This window comes from Eriocheir sinensis, chromosome 20, assembly GCF_024679095.1.
Source record: "Eriocheir sinensis breed Jianghai 21 chromosome 20, ASM2467909v1, whole genome shotgun sequence".
NCBI lineage: Eukaryota > Metazoa > Arthropoda > Malacostraca > Decapoda > Varunidae > Eriocheir > Eriocheir sinensis.
Genome location: NC_066528.1, coordinates 12,394,515 through 12,400,452, shown reverse-complemented (window position 1 = coordinate 12,400,452; position 5,938 = coordinate 12,394,515).

Here is a 5,938-nt window from a genome sequence, read left to right as displayed (position 1 = left end):
AGGAATAGATGGAAAAGGATGAAGCAAATGGAGGAAGAGAAGAGGAAATGCGTGAAGTGAAATAGGAAGATGGGAAGATAAAAGAAATGAAGAAAGAATAAAATGGAAAAAAGAAATATTAATAATGGATAAAATGGGAAAATTAAAGAAAAGAGGATGAAGAAGAAGGTGAGAAGAATGAAGGAAGGAGGAAAGAAAAGAGGGAATATTGAAGAGGAGCGAAAAAATGATTGGAAGGAGGAAGGAAGGAAGGAAGGAAGTAAAAATGAATTAAAGAAAGATAAGAAGAAAACGAAAGGTAAAAAAGAAAACAGAAAAAACAGAAAATGGGGAGTGTAAAATATATGATAAACATGGTAATTAGGAAGAAGAAGAATAGATAAGAAAAGAGGACAATAAAGAGAATGGGAAGCGTAGAATAAATGATAAAAATGGTGAATAGGAAAAAGATATGAAGAATGAATCAGGAAAAAAAAAGTAGAAAACGGGGAGTGTAAAATATATGATAAACAGGTGAATAGGGACACGAAATGAAGAATAGATAAGAAAAGGATAAAAGAGAAAATGGGAAATGTAAAAGATGATAAAAGTGGTTAAAAGGGAAAAGAAATGAAGAATGAATAAGAAAAAGGACAAAAAAGAAAATGGGAAGAGTAGAATAAATGATAAATGTGGTGAAGAGGAAGAATAAAATAATAGATAAGAAAAGAGGGCAATAAAGAAAATGGGAAGTGTAAAAAATATGATAAAAAGTAGTGAATAGGAAGAATGAATAAGAAAAAGGACCAAAAAAAAGAAAATGGGCAGTTTAAAATACATGATAAATGGAGTGAATAGGAAGAAAAAATTAAGAATGAATAAGAAAAGAGGGCAGAAAAGAATATTGGAAGTGAAGAATATATGATAAACGTGGTGAATAATAACAAGAAATGAAGAATGAATAAGAGGGAAGAAAATAAAATTGGAAGAGTAAAATATATGATAAACGTATAAATAACGAAAAAAATGAAGAATAAATAAGAAAAAGAATTAAAAGGGAGAAGAAAGGTCGACGAGTGATTGAATAGGAACAAGAAATAAAACACTGGATAAGAAAAGGGAAACAAAGAGAAAAATTGACAACGGAAGGAAAACAGAGACAAGAATAAATGTGAATAAGAAAGAAGGAAAAAAAAAAACATAAAAAAAAACATGGATTAATGATTGAATAGGAATAAATTTAAAAAATGGAAAAAAAAAAAGAATATGGAAATCGGATGAAATAAGACAAATTGGATACGAAAAAAGAACAAAAAAAAATAAAAGACCTGGATTGGGAATTGAAACAGAAGGTAATGAAAAGCGGATAGGGAAAAAGGAGTAAAAAAGAACAGTTAAGAAAGACGAGAAGGAAGAACAACAATGAAGAAACAATAACAAAAAAAAGAAGACAAATGATACAGTTAAGAAAGACGAGAAAAATGAAAAAAACAATGAAGAAACAATAACAAAAAAAATAAGAAGACAAATGATACAGTTAAGAAAGACGAGAAGAATGAAGAACAATGAAGAAAATATCACAAAAAATAGAAGACAAATGATACAGTTAAGAAAGACAAGAAGAATGAAGAACAATGAAGAAAATAACACAAAAAATAGAAGACAAATGATACAGTTAAGAAAGACGAGAAGGAAGAGCAACAATAACAAAAAAAAAAGACAAATGATACAAAGAATTAAAAAGAAAAAAGGTTGGATCGTGACAGGAGTTTCGATTTGATCTAATTTGGGTTACGAATACAGACGCGACGGAAAAGAAAAATGTATCAAAACTCAATAAATATGCTGCATTATATTGTTGTTTTATCTTTGTTTTGTCTTGTCAAAAGTTCGAATTCATAAAAGGGTGAATAACTGACCTTTTTTTTTCTTTTTGTTTTATTTGAATTTGTATGCGTGAGCGAATATGCGGGAATTAATATTAAAAGTTTTTCTATTCCTATGTGTGGGATTCAATAGTAATTTCACGTGCATTTTATTTTACAGCAAAGGAAGCAGCTCAAGGGTAAAAAAAAGAAAAAAAAAAAAAAAAAAAAAAAAAGAATGAGGAAAAAAAAAGCCCACTAAAGACTGACCCAATAAAAAGAGTTATGAGTGGCCAAAAAAGAGGTCAATTTTCGTTTCTTTAAAAAAAATGGAATAATGAGAAAAAGAAAGCCCACAAATCACTGCCCCTACAAAAAAGAGTTCAGAGGAGAGCCCAAAAAGAGAGGTCCATTTTGGTTAGTTTAAAAAAATGTATATAATAAAGAGAAATAAAAAGCCCGCTACACACTGCCTCTACAAAAAAGAGTTAAGAAGAGAGCCCAAAAAGAGAGGTCAATTTCGGTTAGTTTAAAAAAATGTATATAATAAAGAGAAATAAAAAGCCCACAAATCACTGCCCCTACAAAAAAGAGTTAAGAAGAGAGCCCAAAAAGAGAGGTCAATTTCGGTTAGTTTAAAAAAATGTATATAATAATGAGAAATAAATAGCCCACTAAACACTGCCCCCATAAAAAAGAGTTAAGAAGAGAGCCCAAAAAGAGAGGTCAATTTTGGTTAGTTTTAAAAAAGAATGTCCCTATATAAGACGTTCAGAGGAGTGGCCAAAGGAGAGGTCAATTTTGATTAGTTTTAAGAAATGTATATAATAATGAGAAAAAGAAGGCCCGCTACACACTGCCCCTATAAAAAAGAGTTCAGAAAAGTGGCCAAAAGAGAGGTCAATTTTAGTTAACTTAAAAAAAAATAATAATGAGAAAAAGAAAACCCGCTGCACACAGAGAGAAAACAGAGAGGAAAATTATGATAAACGAAGACATAGACAGGAAAGTAAAGAAAAGGTATAGATGGAAAATAGCGAAACAAATGGAGGAAGAGAAGAGGAAAGGAACACAAGGAACAGGACGTAAGAGAAACAGAAACAGGAGAAAGAAGAGAAAACAGAGAGGAAAGATATGAAAGAAACAGCGACACAGAAAAGTAAAGAAATGGAATAGACGGAAAATAACTAAACAAATGGAGGAAAAGAAGCGGAAAGGAACAGAAGAAACAGGAGGTAAGATAAAGCGAGCAGGAGGAGACAAAAGAAGAGAAAAAAAGAGGAAAATTATGAGAAACGAAGACATAGACAGGAAATGAAAGAAAAGGAATAATGGAAAATAACTAAACAAATGGAGGAAAAAAAGAGGAAAAGGCGTGAGGTGAAACAGGAAAATGGGAAAATAAGGAAAAAAGGCAAAATAAACCAATAACGGCATAAGAGAAAAATAATAATAATAAAAAAAAACATCAATAGAAAACGAGACCAAATAAAAGGTACACGAAAACTGGGTTAAAATACGACGGGAAAACTAGAAAGAGAAAAAAATAAAAGTTAAAGATGAGAGCACAGAGGAAATATGATAAAGAAAGAGTGAAAGAAAAATACACAGAGAAAAAGATGAGCAAACAGAAGAGAGGAGAAAATAAGGTAAGAACACAGTAGGGAATGAAAAGAAGAGACAAAAAGAAATAGAAAAATAAGGAAAATAGTTGAAAAATACATAAATAAAGAAAAATAAGGAAAATAATAGAAAACACAGAAAACTTAAAACAGGAAAAGAAAAACAGTGGGTAAGAACACGATGGGAGAAAGATTAAAACACACACGCAAAAAAAAAATTATATAAAAAGAACATAAAAGAAGAAAAAGATCAAATAAAGAGTAAAACAAGAAAATAGGAAATACAAAAAAGTTAAAAAAATAAAACAGGTAAGAAAATAAAGATAACCAAAGCGTAGAAAAAAACATCAAAAAAACAAAACACATATAAAAAGAACATAGAAGAAGAAAAAGAGTAAATAAAGAGTAAAACAAGAAAATAGGAAATAGAGAAAAGTTAAAAAAATAAAACAGGTAAGAAAATAAAGATAACCAAAGCGTAGAAAAAAACATCAAGAAAGCAAAACATATATAGAAAAACACACACACACACACACACACACACACACACACACACACACACACACACACACACACACACGCACACACGCACACACACACACACACACACACACTTTTTTCTTTGTTTCAATCTTCTCGTTTTTATCAATCTTATTTCTCGCCTTTTCTCCTCCTCCTCCTTTTCTTCTTCTTCTCCTTTTCTTCTTCTTCTTCTTCTTCTTCTTCTTCTACTTCTTTTCCTCCTCCTCTTTCACTTTTTTCCTTGACTTCCTCTTTCTCCTCTTTCTCTTCCTATTCTTCCTTTCCTCCTCCTCCTCCTCCTCCTCCTCCTCCTCCTCCTCTTCCTCTTCCTCTTCCTCTTCCTCCTCCTTCTCTTCCTTCTCCTCCTCGTCTTTTTTTCTTTCTACTCCATTTCTTCCTCCTCATTTTCTCTCTCCTTCCAGACCTCTTCCTCTTCCAACTATTTATCCCCCCTCCTCCTCCTCCTCCTCCTCCAGCCAAGAGGGAGAGACTTTAAGGGTAACGAGACAGTTATGAGACGCCGTTACTTGCCATCCGCCCCGAAGAATGCCCAAAGTTCCTCGTCAGCGCCGCCTTCCCCTCATGCCCGCCGCCACGAGAATGCACCAGCTCGATCCTTTCCATTTTTTACGGCAAGGGAGTCAGTTCAAGGGCACTAGATAACGAACGCCAATAAAGAAAACCCTCTAGTCGCTGCTCCGGCTAAGAAATAAGGGGAAGGCGAGGAGAGAGGTTAGTTTTGGAAGGAGAGTTGCCTTGATGATGTCTTTTGCCTTTTGGAACCTTTCAGCCATAGAGATGAAGATGAAGAAGAAGAAGAAGAAGAAGAAGAAGAAGAAGAAGAAGAAGAAGATGAAGATGAAGATGAAGATGAAGATGAAGATGAAGATGAAGATGAAGATGAAGAAGAAGAAGAAGAAGAAGAAGAAGAAGAAGAAGAAGAAAAAGAAGATGAAGATGATGATGATGATGATGATGATGATGAAGAAGAAGAAGAAGAAGAAGAAGAAGAAGAAGAAGAAGAAAAAGAAGATGAAGAAGAAGAAGATGAAGCTGACAATGATACGACGGAGGAAAGGAATGGATGTGAAGAAGGGAAAAAGAAGAAAAAGAGAGAAGAGGGAAAAGACGAAGAGGAGAAGAGGGAGAAAAAGAGTGACGAAGGGAAGAGATGGGGAGAAAGAGAAAAATAAATAGAGGAGAAAAAAAGAAAAAGATGAGGAAAAAGGGAAAGGGAATGAAGAAGGAATAGGAAGGAGGAAAGAGGGGAAACTTATTTGAATGTGTGGAGAGAAAAAGAAAAGAAAGAGAAAATAGGAAAGAGACGGAGGAAGGAAGGAAGGAAAAAGGGAAGGAGGAGACTGAGGGAGCAACTTCGTGACTCAAAACGACAAAAAAGTGGTTATTTCTGCACTAAAGGAGACACGATGGGACACACACACACACACACACACACACACACACCTTGCTCTAATAGGAAGGGTATAGGCGACTTGCTGGCGATAACTGGGTCGTATTCTGAGACATTTCGCCGCCCAAGAACACATATTTGACAAGGCTTTCGTAGGAGTTGTGGGCATTTCCAGGGGTAGTTTTATGACCCTGATGGTAGTCTGACCCTTCCTCTGTACCATGAACCTAAAGAAACACTCATTAGAACCCGATTGATCCCCTCTTTGACCTTTAGAAATAGCTGATGTGATATGGCAGTGTCTTGTAATACAGAGTCCAGTCCGTGATCAGGCCGAGGGGAAGTACCAGCAAACCCTTCCCTCCCCTGAGCACTGTGACGTGACGCTGCGACATTTAGCTTTCAATTACTGGACTTAATTACGTGACTTAATGAGAACTGCAGGTAAATCGGCGCGACTATGATACGATGCCAGACTAAAGGTATTGAGGCATGAAAGTGATGATGGTGATGGTGATGATGATGATGTCGATTGGTGT